This window comes from Caretta caretta, chromosome 1, assembly GCF_965140235.1.
Source record: "Caretta caretta isolate rCarCar2 chromosome 1, rCarCar1.hap1, whole genome shotgun sequence".
NCBI classification, from domain to species: Eukaryota; Metazoa; Chordata; order Testudines; family Cheloniidae; genus Caretta; species Caretta caretta.
This window is the reverse complement of record NC_134206.1, coordinates 48516926-48538581: the sequence shown is the minus strand read 5'-3', so window position 1 is coordinate 48538581 and position 21656 is coordinate 48516926. Positions and strand designations below refer to the sequence as shown.

The window sequence follows — 21656 nt, the reverse complement described above, 5'->3', positions numbered from 1 at the left end:
TTGGCTACTTTCACTGTGTGGGAAATGTCCTCTGCCTTCACAATCATAGCACCTTTCCATTCCATCAACTTGTCTGCCCTTCTCCTCTACATTTCCTTTCTTGCTTCTTCACCACAATCTCATCCATTGTTTCAACTTGTGATTTCTCCCATGGGTCTTTGGGGAACACTGACTCAAGCTGTCTTTTGAAGTACTTTGCTACACTTCAGCATGGAAATGATTGACCAGGTTTTCTTTAATAGACAGAAATCTAACCTTTGCATTGCAAGGGATCTAACCCAAGAATCTTCAGAGAGATCACAGCCCAAGCTACTTCACTCAATTCCAGTCCCTTGGAATTCTTAGTTAGCAATTATGAATTGTGTGTTACCTCCCCTAAAAAACATTAATCTTCATAACTACTGAAAAAAGGAAGAATCTCTTATCTAAAGATACACAATATATAGGATCGTAGAAGTTAGAGAAGGAAAAGACCCACTAGGTAGAATCCACCCTATTGCAACTGTAAGTCTTCCAACATATTGACACTACGTACCTAAAATGCTCTCTGTCAGGCCAAGACATTTCTCAGGGATATTGAAACAGATACAGACAAACTAGCCTCCGAATAAGGATAGACTTACAAATTCAGCGTTAACTGGAGTACCTGAAAACATGGAACTAAAGGATCCAGTCTCAGCCATTCTTGGAAGAGTAGCTAATACAATTCTTTGGTAACTACTGACTCCTTTTCTGGTTCATTTCAGACAGCAAGTACCTCTTGGTATTTCATGCTGTAACAGCACCATCACTTGTTTTGGAGGCAGATTTTAAAAGGTATCTCCTTTTTGGGACAGCTGTATATTAAAAAAATCTGTTCAAGTTCTTGTGCATATTTATTTCTAACATTTATATATTACCATCTTTATAGTACCTGGGTGCCCTATATAAAGCTTACATCAGCACAAGAAAATATCTACTCAGTGTAATATCAGTTGTCAACTAGCTCTTATAAGAAAAGATACTGGAGAGTTTAAGTAACAGCAAACACTGTACTTATTACTGAAAACTATACAGATATGTATTGCTGGCTTGTCAACCTGGCTCCAAGTCCGTAGAAAAGCAACATGTGTGTCTGCTGATAAGACTCACCACAAAGATTTGCCCCATATAACACTACGGGAAAGTTTGGTCCTTCTCCAAAACTCCTATCATCATTACATCTCCCTTTTTAAAAAATGATATGCATACAATTTAACTGAATTTCAACTTTTTTACTTAATTGTATCACCTTAATTCAACATTCATAACACTAATCTGAATCCTTAAAAATCTAGAATGGGCTCTATCTAGCTGGTTTTCTTATCACGCTGCCCTAAAGAGGCAGTAACAGGAGTTTGTGTCCCATTTTTTTCTGTATTCAAACTAATTGCCTGAGACTCGGTAGATTCAGTAGACTGGTTTAGCATTGCTTGTATTTCTGAGTTGGATGTTGACACAGTTTCTGTTTGTTCAAAATTTTCATTCTCGTCCCCAACAATTCATTTTGTTCTCATCAAATCCTACTCCTGAGAGCATTCCGTGCCAAAAATTTTAAAATTCTGCAAATTTTATTTGTCAAGTAAATATGGAGGCTCCACCATGGCATTGGAGAGCACAGGCCAATGGCTGCACAGAGGTGGGAGATCACTGTGCAGCTCCCCTCCGCCGCCGGGATACAGACTCAGCGGTGAGGCTGCACACAACCCTGACACAACGCAAGGACTGGGCCTGCCCCAGAAACACCCCAGGGTCCTGCCCCTCCATGCCAGGTTCATCAGGTGTGAGCAGGCAGGTTCAGCAAGGCAGGATCCAAGTGTGGAGGGGCTTAGTGTGGGGGGATCCAGGTGTGGGTTGAGAAGGTTCTGTGTGGGGCAATCTGGGTGCAGCCAGCTCAATGGGAGATCCGGATGCGGGGGAAATCAGGATGCACTGGGTTTTGCTGGGGGAGAGGGAGGGAGGCTGGGTGCAATGGTAATGGGACTCTGTAGGAAGGGTCCAGGTGAAGGTGCTTGTGGCTAAGCGGGGGAGGGGGTCTGAGAGTGGGGGGGATAGAGCTCAGCAGGGGGGAGTGGGACTCAGAAGGGTGGGAATCCAGGTGCAACTAGTTGGGGCTCGGTGGGGTGGGGATCCAGGTGTGGGTGGCTCCTCTGGGTGCAGGGGGGGGTGGGGCTCATCCGAGGGACGGGGGATTCTGAGTGCAAGGGGTGAGGCTCGGTGGGAGAGTCTAGGTATGAGGAGGTCTGGATGTATGGGGGTTGAGCAAATCGGGGAGCAGCTCCCTGTACAGGGATCCCTCCCCTTGCAATTGAGGAGTGATGGGTGCAGGAAGCGGGGGTGGAGGGAGTTTGCAGAGCTTCCTGCGGCTGGAGGAGAAATCTGGGGGTTGGTCTGACCTGGCCCTGAATGCCGTTCAGGGGAAGAGGAAGTCCCATCATCCCCAGCCCAGCTGGGACTAGCAGCTGAGCCCAACACAGAGTAGGAGCCACCAGCCGGGTCTTCCCCAGTCCTGTCCCCACCCCACAGTGATTTACCTCCCTGCCAGCTGGCCTGGGCACCCAAAACATACTGCTGGGGAGGATGGCTCATGTGGCTTCCCTTTGTTTGCCCATCAGAAAGGATTTTAATATATACTGTATGCATACAAAGCAGACTATGTTTTTATTCAACAAAAATATTTTTCTTGTATTCTGACTATAAATTACTCCATAATTACAGCACTATTAAAATACATTTTATATTGGATTATGTTTTTGAGGGGGAAAACTCAGCAAAAATAAGATTTCAGTGCTTACTATCATGATGGCAATAACTCAGCTTCCTCATAAACTTTGATCCTGTAAAGACAGTAACACTAGGGCTCTTTTTCAAACTTGGCTTCCTCTCTTAATTCTAGTTGCTATTTGATCTGCATCATCTTTAGTTATATTTAAGCAAAAGATCTAGGGATATTTTGTAGTAAGTCTAGCCATTGAGCACTGAACATGATTTAATGCTCTAACATTGTTTTGCAGGAAGTACTCCAGAATATTATCACCTTGGGGCAAGACCTCACTGTTAAACAATAAAGTTTAACCCAACTTCATTAATAAATAAGAAAAATGTTTCCCTCCTAAGTAAAATGAATGTTTATTCAAAAGGCTAAAAACTAAAATGGACTGCAAATCAATGCTCTCTCTCTTTTGGATTCATGTTTAATGTCCACTAAACTTTTTACAGCTTCTTGGCATCTTTGATACCTGAAATATGCTGTAATCTTTATCCCTGTACTTTGACCACTTGCAGCTCTTTGGAATCTTCAATTTAAGTGGTTATGGTTCCATGCCACACATTCAGTAACAGGGCTAAAAATATTTTTAAATTTAGAAAGGGTTAAGTCCTAAAATAAGATGCTTTTCCACTTGTCCAGTAAAAATATTCCTAAGGTTTTCTGACTCACATGGAGGATGATCAAGACTAACTACTGGGGTGGGTTTTTTGTTTGTTTGTGTGATTGATTTGAACTGTCCAATGATATTCCATAGCTGATTTCAAAAGAACCAGGTCAAACAAAGCAAGCTAGATTTTAGTAATCTAACATAAAAGTCAAATTGTAATTCTTTTAAACTATCTAGATAAATATGATTGCAAAAAAACCAGCTCCACTCTCTCTCAAAACATCCTGGGGCATATCCCCTCATTTGGTTCACACAATTTCTCAAAAAAACCAGCTCCACTCTCTCTCAAAACATCCTGGGGTATATCCCCTCATTTGGTTCACACCATTTCTCAAAAAAACCAGCTACACTCTCTCTCAAAACATCCTGGGGCATATCCCCTCATGTGGTTCACACATCATTTAATAAAAAAAAAAAAAAAATCAATCCTCTGAAGCTAAACCAGGAGAAGTGAGGTAACAGCCAGTAAATACACTGCCTGCATATTCTCACTTCTGTTGTGAAATGGAAGACCCATTCCACAAAGGATAGTTGGAAGTTAATTTAAAAAAAAAAAAAAATCAGAAATACAGTATATTTTACCATGATAATTAGGCAACTTTTTAGGCATCCCCGATCAAAAATGGACAAGATTACTCTGAAAATTTTGAAGATAGTTCTGTAATTGATCTAACTGATTACATATTGTGAAAAGCTGATAGTAACTTGAGGCCTGATCCAAATTCACTAAAGTCAGTGGGAGTTTTACACAGACGTCAAAAAGCTTTGGCTAAGAACCTAGTTTGTGCCATTAAGAGAAACGTCAAATACTATAAATAAGATTTCTGAGCTTGACATTTTCTCTCTCAAGATATCTTTGAGGACTTCTGCAAGACATTTTAAATGTGATTTTTTGATACTGGTGTATGAAAATAACTTTATTGGCACCAATTCTGTGCAAACACCACCCACTTTCCTTCAGAAACAATATAATCTACATGCCCACACAATCAGGTTGGAGAAAGTGAGGAGCATTAATTTTATTTATGCTATCTACCATTTTCAAAGTTACTCAATGTCTAGAGTTTTGCAAGATTAGGTTTCTCTATAGGCACTGTATAACTCAGGTCTCTGCTAGTCATTCCATAACCAAATAGTGTAGGTAAAAGGCAAGCTGTTCTTCTAACTACACTTGCATGTGAAAACAACCATTTTTCCTCTATATAAAGACAACTATTTTGAAAATCGTATTTTAGATAAGATGCTTTCCTCAACACTTGAATTAGATCAAATTCCATTTCACCTGTTCTTTCCCTGTGCATAAGATTCTTAACAGAATGAATATTTTTAGCACCCAGTGCTTTTTCTGCATGACTACCTAACATTTCTTCTAAAACAAGTTTCTAGATACTCCTTGTAAGAAGGGACATTGCTTTAGGGATTTTATTTTTCTAGAGTTTTCATTTCAAAAGAAAAAAACAGGTAAAGATATCTTCAGAATTTCAGCCATCAGTTACTTCTTCACAGTTTGTTCCACTAGGCTGTTTTATGCAGGGTATTTACTCATATTAAAACAATATGTACTTACAGCAAGGAAGCACAGGTGCAAAGGGTAGTCCTAAGTGCTTATACTGGCAGCAGCAGCAGCAATTCAAGATTGTCTGGTGCCAGATCATAAATGACCACTTGAAAGCCTTTTATTTGGTGGATAATTGATATTCTGTATAGAAAATCTGAATCTTAAACCCATGTGGAGAGGGAAAGGAGCCATGACTCTTAGATGTGCCCAGTTCCCTTGTCCTATGCCCCTTCTGACTTCCAGAAATTTAGATTCCCCCATTCTAATGGGGCTGGGGCAGAAGACAGGGCCGGCTGTGTAGACATTGCTCCATTCTCTCCCACCAGTGGTTCTTAAGGGACCACCTTTGCAACTGGAGAAGTAATGGGTAGCCCAACCTGCTAGAAGCAGAGAGATGGGGACTCGATCAGAGCCTGGGCAGGCAATTTCAAGCTACAGTGAAACTAGCTGTAGCTCTTTTTGCTCTCCCTTCTCCAGACTACATCTTCTATGCAGCTGCAGATGCACGTTTTTGGTGGGATGGCTTTTCTCTGCCAGCTAGCACACCACCATCTGCTGCCTATTTAAGGGTGAGAAATACTGGCTTCCACTGCTATCTTGGACAGAGTGTGCTGGAGCCTACCCTGCCTCCACCTCATTAATTCAGAAGTTTGCAGACACTTGCCCTCAACTAGCTCTACAGAGGACCCTGCTGCTCCTCTCCTATGCTCCACAGCTGCTGAACTGATCTGCTCTTCAAAATCACTGCTACTAGATCGGTTTCTGCCTCCTACAAGAGCTTCAACCCCAGCTATAACTTCTGAAAGGGCCCCTCAGTATAGCAAGTCTTCTGGGTGCCTCAAATATTTTCCTTTAAAACAAACAAAACAACTTAATTTACCACTCTGTTTTGTTTTTGGCAGACTTTGATACTAAACTAAGCCCGGGGGGGGGAGGGTGAATCGCAACTTCAGCTTTGTGAATAAGGTAGCTGAAGTCGACGTACTTAGATCGACTTACCGTGGTGAGTCGACTGCTGCTGCTCCCCTGTTGACTCCACCTGCGCCTCTCGCGGTGGTGGAGTACAGGAGTCGACAGGAGAGTGCTCGGGGGTCAATTTATCGATAAATCGATCCCCGCTGGATCGATCACTGCCCGCCGATCTGGTGAGTAGTGTAGACATACCCTAGGATATAACCTGCAAAAGCACTCTCCTAGGTAGAGAGCAATGTAACTTAAGCTACTAGGTTTATTATAGGAAGGCACCTCTGAACTTTTAATAAATTATTTAGCCAGCTCAATAAAGCGAAAAAAGCATGACTGAACTATGAAGATATATCAGCAAACCTCTATCAGCAATGCATGCACTCTATACACCAAACTATTGTACTAGGCAAGCTCCATAATTATAAGGAACACAGTAGGCCATTCAGCAAATTATGTGAAAAAATAATTAGCAACAAAGCTTGATTATAAATAATTAGGTAAGAGAAGGCTACTTACCTTTAATTCATGCCCTTGGAAGATATGACTGCAGTAGATTTCCACTTTGTGTATGTTTCACTTCTTGCATGTGACAGGTCAGATTTCATTTAGTTCTCATTTTGAGCCATTAGAATTTCCACCAGCAAAAGACACATGCCAGCACGCACAGATATTCTTCTGTGCTGTAAGTACCACTCTTCAGCCCCTTTCTAAACAAATACAAGCAAACAAAAGAACAAAAGACAATTAAACTGTGGCTCTCCAAACTGATATTCAACCTCCCCCTACTCCAACACACACACACACACACAAGGACATGACACTGGTGATTAGCCATGGCATTGCATCTTCAAAAGGAGAAGATGCTACGTTCTCAGCCCCAGCTCTCCTAAAGCTCTATAGTGACAAAAAGACCTCGGCATTGGCTTCTGATACTGTCTCCAGACTACTAAAAATTATCACTGCAGAATTATAAAGTGAACCATCTGTGCAATGTATACGTGATGTTGACTGCATAAACATGTAGCATTCTCCATTTTTGCTCACAAAAGAAAGGGCTTAGGACTGGTGAAGAACGAACCATAGTCAGAACAGACGTACTACTACTAAACCATGCATGAAATATAAGGAGCTGGTGACCACTGAAAAATATCAAGCACAGCTGAACTAAAAAATCCTGATTTTTTGGAAGAGAATATTTAATTAGTAGACAACTGAGAACACACAAACAAAGGCTTCATCATGCATTATCATAGTGCCTAGAAGCCCTAGTCATGGACCAGGACCCCATTGTGCCAGGTACTGTAAAAACACAGAACAAAAAAAATAGTCTCTATCCCCAAAGAGTTTGTAATCTTCTCTCCCCTTTTCCCATCCTATACCCATCTCTCTCCCTCATATTCTCCCTTCCTCCTTTCAATATCAGTTTCTAGTTTCCTACTAACCTCCGCCCCTCCAAATCCCTCAATTTGCCATAGTTTCTAGGGTATCCTTATTCTCGTAACCCTTTTCTTCCTCTTTTCTATTCCATTGTAACAATCTTGGGGTTCATTAAATAACAAACCAGTGAATCAGAAAGGAATAAAACTTTAATAAAACAAACTGGAGAACTTTTGTAGTGAGGTGCTGCAAGCAACCATGTAGTGTTTCCAACACCCGTCTCCAGGGCACATCTCCAAATTCCTGTGTTCATAATACTGTCCCTTATGAGGAAGCGTCTCTAAATTATTATCTTCTACAAACATATCTCTACATCTTCCCTCTTAAAGAAAAACAAATTAACTCTTATATACATATTACTCCTCCTGGGGGAATTCTGCGCTGCTGCACAATGAAGAATTTTGCAGAAATTAATGTGCACAGGCAGAATTTCCTTTCCCCCACAGAAATGGGCTGCAGTGCTGCTAGCTGCCACTAGGGGCCACTGGACCTGGCAGAGCCCACCTTACACATAGAAGACACTGCCAGGGGGAGGGGGAGGGACTGAGGGAGCTACCCGATTCCCGGCAGCTGCAGTTCCCAGCACGCCCTGAGGGAAGGAGGCGGCGGAACACAGGAAACTCCACACAAGCCTGGGACCGAGCATCAGGCTGTTTCTCCCTCTGGATCCCTGGGCTCTGAGGGGTAGGGGGATGGGTGTCCGGACTGGGGGGAGCCCACAGCTGAAATCTGGGGGAAAGGGGTGTGGGTAAGGAGGGGGCAGAGAAACAGGAACTGGGTTGTCATAGGGGTTTCTTTAACTCTCTTCTCCTGAGGAAATTTTTGAGTGTGTCTGTATTGTTACAGACATACTTGCGGACAGGTATTTTGAAATAAATTAGCAAAATAATTGAAACTGGTGTGATTATGTAGTTTTATTTTTGACAAACAACATTTTCAGAATTCTGAGAATTTTAAAATATTGTGCACAGAATTTTAACTTTTTGGCACAGAATTTTTAATTTTTTGGTGAAGAATTCTCCCAGGAGTAACAAATTATAAATATATATATATATATATATATATATATATATTTATATATATATATATAAACAGCTAACAACTATCTTATAACACATGTATTCAATTCTTAACCCATGTAGTACATTTCCATAAACCCAGTGTGTCAACTACCTAGAGAAGAGAGGATACCAGCACATCACTCTCAAGTCTTTACCACTTTTCCTCAAATCCCCTTTCTCCAGGCAGGTTAGCAAGTCTCTGTGAGTCTTTCAGGACACTTAATCTCCCGCTCTGATTTCATAATGAAAGGCTGATACTAAAAAGTAGAGTTGTTCTCTTGTTCCTTGACAGTTTCTGCTGTGTGTATTGATGATAAAGAATCAGTCAGATTGGAAATTCCAGAGTCCACATCTACCCTTTTGGCCTTAAGTATTAGAGGTGCGATTCCTCAGGCACACTCTATCACCTAAGTTAAGAGATGGGAGATCACAGGCCCTTTTGTCAAAATAATATTTCTGCTTCCACTTCTGATTTTCTTTCATCTTCTCTAGGGATTCATTATTATAATATTTCAGCAAGTGATCACTAATGGGTAAATTAGATCTGATCCTTCTTCCCATTAACAGCTGAGCTAGAGAAAAGCCATTCTCCAAAGGTGTACTTCGGTAAACCAATAAAACTTTATAGAAATCACCCCGACTGTCAAAAGTCTTTTTCATAAAGTTCTTTACTGTCCATATAGATCTTTCCACAAGTCCATTTGATTGGGAATAATTTGGATTTGATCTTTTGCAATGAAAATCCCAATTTATTGCAAATTGCCAAAAATCTGCACTGGAAAATTGCTGCCCATTATCACTAAAGACTTCATCTGGAGAAGATTCCCTTCATGCTGGTTATCACTGACTTACTATTAGTACTGTTCAGTGTGCAAATTTCTGGATACAGAGAATAATAAATAATTAAATAATCCTTTGATTGCCAGATAAATAAATCAGCACCTACCTTCTCCTAAGGCCTTTGTGGAACTGGATGAGGTCTCAGCGTCTCTGCCTGTTGGCATGACTTGTATTTCAAGCATGAAAAACAGTTTCCTACCACATTAGTAATGTTGTGATTGATCTGCAGCCAGTACTGGACCTCTCATGCTTGTTGTTTGCACGTCTCAATTCTTAAATGACCCTTGTGGATCTTCTGTAACATTTCTTTTCAGAGGCCCATTGTAATTACAACCTTATTGCCCTTGAAAATCACCCGTGGGCATGTAAACATCTCCAATATGCAGTTTTTGGAATGCATACAATATGTAGGATTCTGAAATCCCAATAATACCAATTTCAAAATAATAACCAAATTAAAGGTGCACCAATACAGTGTACAATACAGTATGGTGGTTATGGTATGAAGACATGATGTCTTAGTCTGCAGGGCTTCTGAATAAAAATTTTGATTATACCTACACAGAGTAACTTTACCTATCATCCTAACGGATTTTCAAAACCCACAATGAAAAAAAACTGAAAAACTGAATAATTCTATGAATTTTATTAAAAACATAAGACCACATTGGGTCAGATCAATGGTCCATCTAGCCCTGTGTCCTGTCTTCCAACAATGGACACTGCCAGATTCTTCAAAGAGAACAAACAGAAAAGGGCAACTATTGAGTGATCCATCCCCTGTTCGTCCAGTCCCAACTTCTGGTAGTCAGAGATTTAAGGATACCCAGAGCATGGGGTTGCATCCCTGACCATCTTGGCTAATAGCCATTGATGGACCTATCCTCCACAAACATATCCAACTCTATTTTGAACGCAGTTCTACTTTTGGCCTTCACAACATCCCCTGGCAACGAGTTCCACACATTGACTGTGCGTTGTGTGAAACAGTACTTCCCTGTGTTTGTTTTAAACCTGCTGCCTTTTAATTTCATTGGATGACTGCTGGTTCTTGTGTTACGTGAAGGGGTAAATAACACTTCCCTATTCACTTTCTCCACACTATTCATGATTGTATAGACCACTATCATATCCTCCTTAGTTGTCTCTTCTAAACTGAAGAGTCCCAGTCTTTTTAATCTCTCCTCATCTGGCAACTGTTCCATACCCCTAATCATATTAGCTACCCTTCTCTATACCTTTACCAATTCTAATGCATCTTTTTTGAGATAAATTGACCAGACTAATATAGCACAAATAGAACAGAATTCTTTGTTTACAGCAGTCAGTATAATTTCAGCAGACCTAGATACTATTACGGTATTACCTGCAGGTCATTTCACCTTCTGTACCAACATTGTAACTGCAGGACCATCTGTGGCACCTCATCTGTGCTGAGGTCACAGCCCTGCTCTTGACCAGCAACCAGGCTGTCACTCTCATCAGTTTAACCTGCCTCTAACAATAAAATAAAAGTAGCATTCATTTTGAAAGCAACTGTGTCTAGTGCTTACAAAAATAAGGTAACTATTATAGTCATTTTTTGCTTTCATATAAAAATTAGGTTTTGAACATTATACCAGGCAACGTAAAAGAAATATACAGAAACAAGTTGATAGTGCAATATATTGCTGTATGAAAAGAATCTAATAATGATTTCATCCTATAATGAATTCATGTAGTGTCTGTATAAAACAGCACTTTCCAGCTATACTATGCTTGATGACAGTGAGGATAGCCCTACTCTCAAAATACAGGCCTCTACCACTTGAGTTAAAAAAAGTCTCCATTAGAAAGCGAGTATTAGATATCACTATTAAGGCTGGTTTTGTTTTTTGTTGTTTTTTTTTTAAGAACCAGCTACTAGTAGACAATGAATAAATACAGAGGCTTGATTATATCTGATGTTTGATCTAACAGGAGGCAATATTACACATACAAGATTGTCAGTACATTACACACACTGTCCTGTCAGACAAGCATTACTCCTTCAAATGTCTGGTGTTCGCAGTTCAAATCCTAGGACTGGGTAACACTCTTGATTCCATGTGAAGTCTATGTTACCTGTCATGAGCAAGTATAAAGTTCAGAAATCTTCAGCCCTAAGACAAACCAAATGTAGGATGTACTTTAATAGCATAAGAGGATCTATACTGCTTTCAAATAACTATTAATTTAACAACCCAGACTGACATGAGTATCTGAACTCCTTTTATAGACTATTACTGCTAATTTATCATGCTCTCTTTAATTTGTAGGAATGAGTGTTGGTATACTCACTTTCTGTTCTCACCTTGTTTTAGAAATGTAACTAAGTCCCAGACTGGAAAAAAATTAACATACCCAACAATTGGGTAGTGTAAAAGCAAGTATTTATTGTGTTTTTAGTCCATGCACTTAGGCAGTTGTTCTGGTGCTGTTTGGACGACATTTAAGTAGCAGATCAGAGCAGTGCCCAGAAAAAGGCTGTTGGGACAGGTTGTGGTAAGAAAATTATCCCACGATCTAGTTTAACTCTTAACTTCTTTGGCTGCATTTGCACTGAGAGTTCTCACACATGGCTCTAGAACTGGTGTGGTTGTAGGGTACTAGCAACAGTGGGAGCACTAGAACAAAAGACAATTGCTGCCCATGTTTTCAACCACCAGGGTGTCCAACCCTGCTATGATCATGTTTAAATGACATGGCGGTAAAGATAGCAGAGACCAGTCGGCTAGCAGTAGTTCTCTGGTAGTATTGGTGGAGCAGTAGTATTTTGCACTGCATGCATCCGATGAAGTGGGTTTTAGCCCACGAAAGCTTATGATCAAATAAATTTGTTAGTCTCTAAGGTGCCACAAGTACTCCTAGTTCTTTTTGCTGATACAGACTAACACGACTACCACTCTGAACTCTGACAAGCACATTCTCGGTATTATACCTATGGCTAAATACTGATTTGTATGATAAATTCCAATCATTACTGTCCAGGCGTTCTGGCAGCTGCATCACTAACTCCATCTCTGCGACTTTGGCCAGATTGAAAATTATACTCTAGTGTCTCACACTGTCAAGTTAGGCAAGGTCACTACACTTCCTAAAAAGGGACTTTATTCCTTCTCTTACAATAATGACCCATCAATGGCAGATGTATCAGGGACAAACAAATTAAAAGTTAGGAGGATAGCAAAATGGCCACTGGTTAACCAGGTTGGATTTGAAACCATGCATAAAGAAAAAAGAAAAAAGAGTTGTACATTCTAAAAACCACCCAGGTTCCTTTGATATACTAATACTAGACTAAACAGTTCATGCTTAGAATTTAAAATATAAGATACATCTCATTTTCCAAAAGTCATCAAAAACTAGTAGTGGTAAATTACAGGATTTTACTAGGACACTCCCTCCGAGCCTGACAGAAAATGACCTAGCCTCAGTTATTCATCACCTCTTGGTTGGAATACAGCAATGTGATGTACATGGGCATGAAGACTTCAGTGTTTTGAAAATTCCTAGTATAGAATGCTGCAGTATGTTTCCTCAGCAACAAAGGCCATCACAAGCACACCCAACCTGTCCTCCACTTTCTATGCTGGTTTCACATACAATTTCAAATCAAGTTTGAGACCTGGGTTCTTATTGTCAAGGAGTTCCATGACCTGAGCCCAGAATATCGAAAAGATCACCTGAAGCTCTGGGACGAAGACCATAGTAAAAAAAAAAAAAAAAAAGGCTAATGTAGTGCCCATCTTTTAAAAAGGGAAGAAGGAGGATCCTGGGAACTACAGGCCAGTCAGCCTGGGAACTACAGGCCAGTCAGCAAAGCTTTTGACACTGTCTCCCACAGCATTCTTGCCAGCAAGTTAAAGAAGTATGGGCTGGATGAATGGACTATAAGGTGGATAGAAAGGCTGGCTAGATTGTCGGGCTCAACGGGCAGTGATCAATGGCTCCATGTCTAGTTGGCAGCCGGTATCAAGTGGGGTGGCCCAAGGGTCAGTCCTGGGGCCAGTTTTGTTCAATATCTTCATAAATGATCTGGAGGATGGTGTGGATTGCACCCTCAGCAAGTTTGTGGATGACACTAAACTGGGAGGAGAGGTAAATACGCTGGAGGGTAGTGATAGAATACAGAGGGACCTAAACAAATTGGAGGATTGGGCCAAAAGAAATCTGATGAGGTTCAACAAAGACAAGTGCAGAGTCCTGCACTTAGGTCGGAAAAATCCCATGCACCGCTACAGACTAGGGACCGAACGGCTAGGCAGCAATTCTGCAGAAAAGGACCTAGGGGTGACAGTGGACGAGAAGCTGGATATGAGTCAACAGTGTGCCCTTGTTGCCAAGAAGGCCAATGGCATTTTGGGATGTATAAGTAGGGGCATTGCCAGCAGATCAAGGGACGTGATCGTTCCCCTCTCTTCGACACTGGTGAGGCCTCATCTGGAGTACTGTGTCCAGTTTTGGGCCGCACCCTACAAGAAAGATGTGGAGAAATTGGAGAGAGTCCAGCGAAGGGCAAAAAAATGATTAGGGGGCTGGAACACATGACTTATGAGGAGAGGCTGAGGGAACTGGGGATGTTTAGTCTACGGAAGAGAAGAATGAGGGGGGATTTGGTAGCTGCTTTCAACTACCTGAAAGGGGGTTCCAAAGGGGATGGCTCTAGACTGTTCTCAGTGGTAGCAGATGACAGGACAAGGAGTAATGGTCTCAAGTTGCAGTGGGGGAGATTTAGGTTGGATATTAGGAAAAACTTTTTCACTAGGAGGGTGGTGAAACACTGGAATGCGTTACCTAGGGAGGTGGTGGAATCTCCTTCCTTAGAAGTTTAAGGTTAGGCTTGCAAAGCCCTGGCTGGGATGATTTAATTGAGGATCAGTCCTGCTTTGAGCAGGGGGTTGGACTAGATGACCTCCTGAGGTCCCTTCCAACCCTGATATTCTATGATTCTATGGTAGACAACTATAATCCTCTGTCTCAAAAACCACTCTCCACCATAAGGGTAAAGTCTGTCTGTGCAGGATACAGAATGTTTTAGGACCCAGGAACTGAGGCCCATCACAAACCTCACCCCTTCTGCTAAGTACAAGGCACATTTCTTTGATCTTTGCATTCTCTAACAAACATATATTAAAAGAAGGAGAAAAATAACCCTATTTAAACAAGACATTCCACTACATACATTTCTCCTCCTAGGTAGAGGATAAAAGAACACCACATGATGGATTTTTGTCACATTGCTTACTGCGCTACTGGAAAGTTCTCAGAAACCACAGTGGTGAGCGAAATATAAGAGCCTGTACAGAAAAGAAATATGTAAAAGATAGCATTGTATGAGTCTATGGAAAGAACTTGTGGAGATGTGCATGTGAAGTGTATCTATAAGAAGAGAGCAGGTAGATTTGACAGCTTCCTGTTGCAGTAACTCACCATGAAGAATACAAGTCAACAGGTGTGATTGTGGCATTCTAATGTCCAACATAGCATTGTACAGTACAGAAGTATGGTGTACATAAGCCAGACAGCTTGTAAAATAAACACAAATTACAATATCAAATTCTGTGTAGTCAGTCATTGAGGCTGCTATTTCAATAAATTATTTGATACAGTACTAGTGAAAAGCAGAAGTTATTCAAAAAAGTTCAATAAATAGTAAATGAGATCACACTAATTTTCTGGAATTCTATCTAGACATTTCCATAAGCAGCGTGTTGTGAATCATTTTTTGGACATACCCTCTTGCTTTTGAAAGATTTTCAGTAAGGTCCAATCATTTGTATTAAGAACAGCTAGGTAATGCCAGCCACTCATATGTTTCATAGCCACAAGTAGTAAATTTTTTAACTGCACAGACTAGAAAAACTATGTTCACTGAACAAAAAATGTGCTCATATCATTCACCCCTCCAACAGCATCATGAATTACAGCTGAGTCTTCCACTTCCATGAACTGCAAGGTTTCTCTAGTACATTAAACAATACATAAACAGTGCAAGGGCTCCTTTCTGATAACAGGTTGCACTCCACTGTTCAAAGCTTCTCCCTCCCAAAACACAGCTAACTTCAAGTTAAAAAGCTTTCCCTTCATTAGAATATGGGACGGAATTTTATTCACCCACACTGACCCAATATTTGATACTTTAAATGACAAACGGACTCTACTAAAGGCTGGTGAAAGGGCAAAAGGTGAGGTTTTAAATGTTGGGGACATGAAGCTACAGTAATCTATTTCCCCATGTTAAGTATCCTCACACCTTCTTGTCAACTGTCTAAATGGGCCATCTTGATTATCACTACAAAAGTTTTTTTCACCTGCTTATAATAGCTCATCTTAATTAATTGGCCTCTTACAGAGAAGATGGAAGTTGCCATACAAACTCTACGTGGATAGATAGATTGATATCTTCTTACTATATGTTCCATTCTGTGCATCCGATGAAGGGGGCTGTAGCCCACGAAAGCTTATGCTCTCATAAATTTGTTAGTCTCTAACGTGCCACAAGTACTCCATTTCTTTTTAGAAAGGGAAAAGAACAGTTGGGCAAATTCTGCAAACTATTTGGTTGAATGTGGCTGAACAAATTTGCTTCCATAATGCTTGTGTGTTTACTTTATGAATAGTCTAATAAATGAGTTCACAAATATCAATATCCACCAATATAGTGAATTTTAAGCAAACAGTTCAGAACATTTGTGGAAAGTTGGGGGGAGGGATAGCTCAGTGGTTTGAGCGTTGGCCTGCTAAACCCAGGGTTGTGAGTTCAATCCTTGAGGGGGCCATTTAGGGATCTGGGGCAAAAATTGGGGATTGGTCCTGCTTTGAGCAGGGGGTTGGACTAGATGACCTCCTGAGGTCCCTTCCAACCCTGATATTCTATGATTCTATGAAAGCAAATTTCAAATTCATAACTGAGTATTTGCACTGGAAACCGAATACCAAGAATTATTCTAATCCAAGAAGAGAAATGCCATGTGATCTGCATATCAATTAAAATTACACAAATTTCAAATTCTTATGCATGAATTGCTCACAAACATTTTCAGAAATTATTTAGTGAAAAATCTAGGAAGAGTGATCTGGTTGGGGATGATTTTTTAACAGTGAATGATAACTTTGTCAAATCAGTTGTTCGTTAGAAATTATTTGTCCAGCTCTAAAAATGAAATTCATCTAGTGGACTAGATTAATCAGTTCCAACTTTGCAACTGGCTTGTAATCCTCCAAGCAAACAAAAGAAAGAGTTTAAAACACTAAAATCTAGTAATAACCCTCTTGACTACATAATGAAGCTCTGATCATCACTCAAGCCCAAAATCTTGGCACTGTCTCTAGCAGCTGCTGGCAGTATGCCTAAATATGACTGTCATCACCTAGGAATAGGGTAACTAGGCATTCTTTGTACTTCTTTCCTTTGTTTTTTCAGTAGGAGTATACTCTATTTACACTATGTCTCCCATGTATCTATATTAGTGTCAAAATGCAAAAGAGAAGTAATAGTCTAATAGTACAATATTGTCAACATTCCTGTAATAGCAAAGTCATCATAAAAATAAAATGTAAATTCAGTCTAAATACAATATTAAAAAAAAATCAAAGGGTTATTTTTCAAAATACTAAATAGGACTTCTTTATACTGCCTGCAAACACTTTTCCCTAAAAAAAACCAACAACCTGTAGATGTACTGAATAGGAGCCACAGTACATTGTTAAGTCTTTATTAGATTGAAACCCAAGAACATGAATAATTTTACATCCATAGTTGCCTCATTGAGTTCAATGGGACATTTCACATGCATAAATCCCTACACTACAAAATAATTAAATTTCCACAACCAGTGAGAAGGGGAAAGGCCTCCTAAACTCAGAATTACCTTTCTTTTATAGGTTTAAATTATTACTATTTTTAAATTATTTAAAACTGCTGCAAGGTATCATTTGTATGGGACTCGGATAAGAATATTAGCATCCTTAGGTTCTTTGAACATGTAAATGAAATATTTTTATTAAACACAGATGTTTTAAAATATCATGCATGTGCAGTTGCCATTTTTCATAATTAAATAATTCAGCCATTTAGAAAGACAATGCCACACTAAAAGGCACTAATCCACCTGGGGCCAGCCTACAGAAATGGTTCTATTTAATAATTTCTATAAAAAGTCTGAAGCTCACAGAACCAAATCACTTCCTCTCTCGGAACCTGAATATGGATTAAGCTATTTATAAATGCATAAAAATATGAGATACATCTAAAAATAAGTTTTCTGGCGCACACAGCATGTGGCAGAGCCAGCGTTTCTAAGCATTTACTTCTAACCAGAGAGGGCAGCAATTCCCATGCAAGTCAGTCGGCATCCAACCATAACGAGAAATAAAAACAAACCCTGTTGAGGAGAGGGGACCTTTACTGAGGTTTAGAGGGATTATTATTGTCACACCCCCCAGCCCGGCAGGTGGGGGCTGGGGAAAGATCTCGGGCCCCCAGCTGCCCACTGCTAAATGGTTTTTGCTCCTTTTGCCCATTGGCCCGGGCTCAGAGTAAGGGCAGCATCGGCAGGGAGCAGGAGAGACAATAAAGGGAAAGGAGGGGGCGGCAGGAGGATGGATGGGGCCCGGGTGGGGGCCAGGCACTTGCTAGGAAGGGCGCGCGGAGAAGATGCGGGTTCGGGGCCCCGGCTTCCCGGGAGAGATGGGGAAGGGGCCCCCAGCGGGCAGAGGTGCGGAAGGGGCTGAGTGAAACTTTCCTCCGGGCTGTGGCTCGAACAGGCAGCCCCCCAACGCCGGCCCCGACCCACCCCCATCGCCGCGGGGCAGAGGCACCTTCGCGTCCCGCCCGCTCCCCCAGCATCACTCACTCGCTCGCCCGCTCTCAGCGCTGGCGGCCGCCGGTGTTTCCTCCCTCCTTCCCGGCCGGAGCCGGCGTAGCGTGAGCAGAGCCCACCCCTCACAGCGCCCGGCACCGCCCCCCGTCTCACCTGGGTCCTCCTGCCCCTGGGCGTCGCTCCCGCCCCGGAGGTGCCAGGGCAGAGGCAGGGCCAGAGGGGGGAAGGGCAGCTCCAGCTCCTCGGCCAGGGGCCTAACCCCCCCCCCCACACACACACACACACACTTCACCAAACAAAATACCCGCCGCCCCCACACGTAGGCCCCAGCGCTGAGGAGCCTGGCCCTGATGGTAACACTCCCCGGCCCGCAACGAGAGGGCTGGGACGCGTAACAAACGCTAGGGAAGGCTGTGTGGGGCGCTCTCCTTCAGCTGCCCCTCCCAGAGGGACTGGACAGGAGACAGGACCCTGAGCTACACACTCCTGCAGCCTTGTCTTCTGTCATGTAAACAGGTGCATAAGAGGAGGAAATAACCCCATCACCAAAACATACCGCTCCACTGCGGGAGTTCTCCCCCCAGGAGAGGGAACGACCAAAGCACACCTGACAGCTCCGCTCCTGGAAGGCCTTTGCGGTACAGGGGGTCCCCTGTATATATTGGGGTTACATTATTGAAAAGGACAATGGATAGCAAAATGACACATACTGGGGAATTTTTCCCTATAAGAAATAATGGAATGGGGGGGGGGGGAGAAATGCGTTCACAACTTCACCACACTCACCTGTGGCAATGCTCTTTTTGCCTGACTAGTGTATCTTTTTACAATGACAGGTTATACAGTACATATTTTACACATAAAACATTGAATAAAATAATGTAAAACCCTACTAACACTGTTCAAACACAGAACATTTTAATACAGTACCGTAATACAGTATAAAACAGTGTCAATTATGCTAAACTTAGGTAGGGGTGGTGGCTGGATTTTGGGCTGGCTTTTCTGTGGCTGGATTTTTGGTTGCAGAAGTCTTAAAAAAGGATTTTATCAATGTCTGCTCTCCTGCATGAATCTTTGAATGATAGATCTCCCTGTAGCAAGCCACAACATCATTGAGAGCCCTGGAGACTTTGGCAGACTGTTTACAAAAAAAGAAAAGGAGGACTTGTGGCACCTTAGAGACTAACCAATTTATTTGAGCATAAGCTTTCGTGAGCTACAGCTCACTTCATCGGATGCATTCAGTGGAATTCACGGAATGCATCTGATGAAGTGAGCTGTAGCTCACGAAAGCTTATGCTCAAATAAATTGGTTAGTCTCTAAGGTGCCACAAGTACTCCTTTTCTTTTTGCAAATACAGACTAACACGGCTGCTACTCTGAAACCTGTGTTTACGAAAAGGATCACTGCTCTGTATGATTTCTGTCATCTCATCCAGCAATCCAAAGAAATAGGAGATATTCGTTGTCATTAGACTCCTGGCTTCCTGCCCTATGTTTTCGTCCTTGCTTTCTTCGGATATCCGTTGTTGATCCATCTCAATCAGTTCCTCATTTGTAAGTTGCTCAGCATGAGACTCCAACAACTCCTGTATATCATCCTCCTCCACTTCCTCAAAGCTGACATCCTTTGCCAACTTGACAATTTCTTGCTCAAGAGCAGAAATGGCATCAAATCCCACAAAGCTGTGGACAGCATCTGGCCATGCATGGCGCCAAATGCCGTTCATACATTGCGAAGTGACCTCTTCCCACAACATCAATGGTTTCCACGCTTTTCAAGATGTTGTAGGACTTCCAAAACTCCTTACACTGGGCTTTCCTTCACCTGCTGTCTCCTTAATAAGCATGGAGAACATCCTCCATAGATAATAAGCCTTGAATGTGGCCAGCGGATGCAAGGACAGTACTGTACTGTTCAATAGGGGAACGAGTTTCAATTCACGTCAGTCCCAATCCGTGCAAATGATGGATATGTGGATCAGGACCAATGTAAATCAGAACATGTTTCCCAAATTGATGAGCGACAGATAGCCGAAAAAATGGATAAAGGGGAGATGTATACTGGGGACCCCCTGTATAGGAATCAATGTAGAATAAAAGTTAATTTGTGATGTGCAAGACAAATGTAGGCCCACTCTGTAATAGACGTACCTTGTGCTTTAAAAAGGCCACTTCTCAAAGCTGATGAAAACAATCCTGAGGAAAATTGAGTGGGAAGAAAAATTTAAAAACTTAAAAATTAGGGCAGTCAAGATATTAAAAAAAATTGATCGCAAGATTTAAAAAATTAATCATGATTAATTGCAGTTTTAATTGCACTGTTAAACATTAAGAAAATATGATCTATTTAAATAGTTTCATATTTTCTACATTTTCAAATATATTTATTTCAGTTACAACACAGAATACAAAGTGTACAGTGCTCACTTTATATTATTGATTAAAATATTAGTACTGTAAAAAAGATTAACAAAAGTAACAGTATTTCAGTTCAACTCATACAACTACTGTAGTGCAATCTCTTCATCATGAAAGTTCAGCTTACAAATGTAGATTTATTATTTTTATTTTACATAACTCCCTTCAGCTGAGTGAGCCCTTGTTTGCAAGGGAGGATGGATTTTACCTCAGGGAGGAGAGGATGGTGCAGGGAGGCTGAGTTTGCCAAGCCCCTGTTCTTTACGGCAGTGTTTCTCAAACTTTTTGTGCTGGTGACCCCATTTGTACTTAAAAAAAATTGTGATCCTTTATCTTCAGCCCTAGGGGGCTCAGGGTGGGGAACTTCAGCCCTGCTGGGCGTGGGGCTCCTGGCTTCAGCCAGACTGGGGGTTCTGGGCTTCAGCCCCATTCGGGGCTTCAGCCCACTTAAGGTGCAGGGCTTAGGGCTTCAGCACCCCCTCGGAGCTCCAGGCTTCAGTCCCCTCAGGGTGCAGAGCTTGGGGCTTCAGCCCTTCTCAGCATTGGGGGCTGGGGCTTCAGCTCAAGCCTCAGCCCCCTCTGGAGCTGCGTGCAGGCCTCTGGGCTGGGGCCTCAACCCCACTGCCACCTCCAGAGCTTCAGGCTGGGGCTTCATTTATTTGCCATCCGCAGAGCTCTAAGTTGGGGCTTCAGCTCCTCACCACGGATCCCTCCTTCTCCACACAGAGGTATGCAATTAATGCATTAAAAAAATTAACATGTTGTTAATTTTGTTTTCAGTTAATCGCAGTTAACGCCTGTGATTAATTGACAGTCTGTAAGCATGTAGGCTTTTGTGGCCACCCCTCGCTGCCAATCTCTGAGGGTGGCCACACCTCTTCACTGTCATGTATCTGGAAAAACAATCTGTACGGGGGAAATTAGCTGTCTCTAGGGCTCAAACCCTCAGGCAAGGTAGAGCAGTGATCAGTTTAGGGGTCCAAGCCCTTAGGCAGGGCAGGGCACCAAGCAGTCTAAAGCTCCAACCCTCAAGCAGGGTAGCGCAGGTAAAGGTCTAGGAGCCCAGCCTTCA

The 21656-nt window shown here is 41.9% G+C and overlaps 1 protein-coding gene across 2 annotated transcripts in view; it reads right to left on the bottom strand.

Annotated features, from left to right (window-relative positions):
• Window positions 1-18387, bottom strand: part of FRY (FRY microtubule binding protein) — a 375793-nt gene extending 357406 nt beyond the window's left edge. Inside the window, exons 1-2 of one of the 2 annotated variants that reach the window (XM_048847137.2) lie at window positions 18314-18387; window positions 6496-6686 (exon numbers count right to left, since the gene is read on the bottom strand). The gene's annotated coding sequence lies outside the window, so the exon portion shown is untranslated. Of the gene's footprint in view, window positions 1-6495; window positions 6687-18193; window positions 18283-18313 lie in introns of those variants that run through there. The other variant, XM_048847131.2, reaches the window with a different exon arrangement.
• Window positions 18388-21656: the final 3269 nt, after the last annotated feature.